The sequence below is a fragment of the Pan paniscus genome, chromosome 12 (genome assembly GCF_029289425.2).
Source record: "Pan paniscus chromosome 12, NHGRI_mPanPan1-v2.0_pri, whole genome shotgun sequence".
NCBI classification, from domain to species: domain Eukaryota; kingdom Metazoa; phylum Chordata; class Mammalia; order Primates; family Hominidae; genus Pan; species Pan paniscus.
Genome location: NC_073261.2, coordinates 117,912,160 through 117,915,624, shown reverse-complemented (window position 1 = coordinate 117,915,624; position 3,465 = coordinate 117,912,160). Strand labels below are relative to the sequence as shown.

At 37.2% G+C, this 3,465-nt stretch overlaps 1 pseudogene; it reads left to right on the top strand.

The window, feature by feature from the left end:
• Positions 1 to 1,407: 1,407 nt before the first annotated feature.
• On the top strand, positions 1,408 to 3,230 carry LOC106634437 (small nuclear ribonucleoprotein E-like; annotated as a pseudogene).
• The last annotated feature ends 235 nt before the right edge of the window (positions 3,231 to 3,465 follow it).

Sequence of the window (3,465 nt, the reverse complement as noted above, 5' to 3'; positions counted from 1 at the left end):
ATGTGGGGAGTGTGGGGAGAGAGAGCATCAGGATAAATAGCTAATGCATGCAGGGCTTAAAACCTAGATGATGGGTTGATAGGCGCAGCAAACCGCCATGGCACATGTTTACCTATGTAACAAACCTACACATTCTGCACTTGTATCCCGGAACTTAAAGTAAAAAAGAAATAAATAAAGTCAAACGCAACTTAAGTATTTAACATCTGGGCATCATAAGTAAATTATCTTGCATCAAATCAATATAATATTATGTAGTATTTAAAATTGTAATTATGCTAAGTATAGTAACAAAGAAAATAACTTACGGAAAATATCTGAATATTGGACAAGGTCAAGAAGGCACTCCCCCAAAATGAAAGTCATTTATTTACCTTTGTATCTAACTGTCCTTCACTTTATTCCAGAAAATTCTCAGGGAACCCTTGTACACTTGCTTTACTAGGATGCTGGAAATGGGGTTTATTCCTTTAAAAACATTTTTGACAATTTATTCTGAGAAAATTATCATGCACTCATTGCTGTACTGCTACTATTTTCTAAATGGGAATAGCATAAATGTCCAATAATAAGGGATTTAAAAAATAATAGATACCCAAACAATGGAATATTGTGCTACCAATCAAACTTATGTTGTAGGAGAATAATGACATCAGAAAATGTTTCTGATATATTAAATGAAGTAAATTACAAAATCGATTTTAAAGATTAGTTTCTGTTTTTTAAAAGGTATATATTTTTAATTTTAATTCCTTAATATTTTTCTTTTATACAATAAAAGTTATTTCAAAATGGAAAAAGTGTTCCAGAGCTGAGCCTGATAATTTAAGAATAAAAATATCCAAGGGTTAAGAGCTAAAACTATAAAATTTTTGAAAGAAAACATAGTTGTAAATCTTTATAACCTTGGATTAGGAAACAACAGACATGTGACAACTAAAGAAAAAATATTAGATAAACTGGAAAGAGAAAAGACATGGAAGAAAATTTTTTCAAATCATATTTCTGATAAGGGCCTAATATCCCAAATCTATAAAGAACTCTTAAAATTCAACAATAAAAAGACAACAAATCCAATTCAAAAATGGGCAAAGGATTTTAATCGACATGGTTCCAAAGCTGCACAAACAGTCAACAAGTGCATGAATAAATGCCCACCGTCATTAGTTATTAAAGGAATATAAAGCAAAAACCACAAGGAGATACCCCTTCACACCCATTAGGACCACTTAAAGAAAGAAAGATATGGTCTATCTTGTAATTGTCTGACAAGTTTAGTTAAGGAGATGTGGAGAAACTAGATCCCTCCTGCATTTCTAGTGAGAACGGAAAATGATGCAGCCACTTACCAAACCAGTTTAGCAGTTCCTCAAAAAGTTAAACATAATGTTACCATTTGACTCAGCAATTCCACTGCTAGGTATGTACCCAAGAGAACTGAAAACATATGTCCTCCTCTTGTGAAATTCCACCATGGTGTACCATGGCCAGGGCCAGAAAGTGCAAAGGGTTATGGTGCAGCCCATCAACCTCATCTTCAGATACTTACAAAATAGATCACGGATTCAAGTGTAGCTCTATGAGCAAGTGACTATGAGGATAGAAGGCTGTATCATTGGTTTTGATGAGTATATGAACCTTGTATTAGATGACGCAGAAGAGATTCATTCTAAAACAAAGTCAAGAAAACAACTGGGTCGGCTCATGCTAAAAGGAGATAACATTCCTCTGCTGCAAAGCGTCTCCAACTAGAAATGATCAATGAAGTGAGAAATTGTTGAGAAGGATACAGTTTGTTTTTAGATGTCCAATATGAACATTTATTCATATTGTTTTGATTACCCTTATGTTATTACAAGATGGCAATAAATGCTGTGGGATTGTTTGTATTAAAAAAAAAAAAAGAAAGAAAAAAGAAAACATATGTCCTCCCAAAATTTGGTACAAGAATGTTTATGACAGCATGATTTATAACAGTCAAAAAGGGAAGGAGGGCTGGGCGTGGTGGCTCACGCCTGTAATCCTAGCATTTTGGAAGGCCAAGGTGGTGGATCACCTGAGGTCAGGAGTTTGAGACCAGCCTGGCCAACATGGTGAACCCCCACCTCTACTAAAAACACAAAAATTAGCCGGGCTTGGTGGTGGGCACCTGTAATCCAAGATGCTTGGGAGGCTGAGGCAGGAGAATCGCTTGAACCTGGGAGGCAGAGGTTGCAGTGAGCCAAGATGGCGCCCATGCACTCCAGCCTGGGGACCAGAGTGAGACTCTGTCTAAAAATTAATAAAAATAAAAAAGAGAAGCAACCCAAAAGTCCACTAACTGATGAGTTAATAAATAAAACATGATATATCCATATCTATACCATGGAATATTATTTGCCAATAAAAAGAATAATTAACACATGCTACAACATAAACAAATCATGGAAACATTATGCTCAGTGCAAGAAGTCAGACACTAAAGGCGTGCATTATATTCTTTCATTTGTAGGAAATACGGCAAATCCGTAAAGACAGAAAGTAGATGATCAGTGGTTGCCAGAGGCTGGGGGAAGAGGGAATGGGAAGTGAATGCTAATGGGTGCCGGGTTTCTTTTTGAGGCAGCAAAAATGTCCTTGAATTAGATAGTGCTGATGACTGCACACCTTTGTGAATATACTAAAAACCACTGTGCTGTACTTTTTAAAGGGGTGAATTTTATGACATGTGAATCATATCCCAATTTTTAAATTATGGCAAATATATACAATAATGTACCACATAACAGTACTTCAGTCAATGTCAGACCACATGTACCATGGCCATCCAATGAGATTATAATGAAGCTGAAAAGTTCCTGTCTCCTGGTGGTGATGTTGTAGCTGTCATCATGGCATTAACCCAACACATTACTCACGTGTTTAATGTAAACAAACCTACTGCGCTACCAGTTGTATAAAAATCTAGCACATAGAATTATGAACAGTACATAATACTTGATAATGATAATAAATGACTATTATAATATAGTATGTTGTACTAATTTATGTACTTACTATATGTTTTATCGTTATTTTAGAGTATACCACTTCCACCTTTTTTTTTTTTTTTTGAGACGGAGCCTCGCTCTGTCACCCAGACTGGAGGGCAGTGGTGCAATCTCGGCTCCCTGCAACCTCTGCCTCCCAGGTTCAAGCGATTCTCCTGCCTCAGCCTCCCAAGCAGCTGGGATTTTAGGCACCCGCCACCATGCCCAGCTAATTTTTGTGTTTTTACTAGAGAAAGGGTTTCACCACGTTGGCCAAGTTGGTCTCAAACTCCTGACCTCAGGTGATCCACCCGCCTCGGCCTCCCAAAGTGCTGGGATTACAGGCCTGAGCCACTGCACCCGGCCTCCTTCTACTTATTAAAAAGAAAAAGTTAACTATAAAACAGCCCCAGGCAGGTCCGTCAGGAGATATTTCAGAGGAAGGTGTTGCTATCAT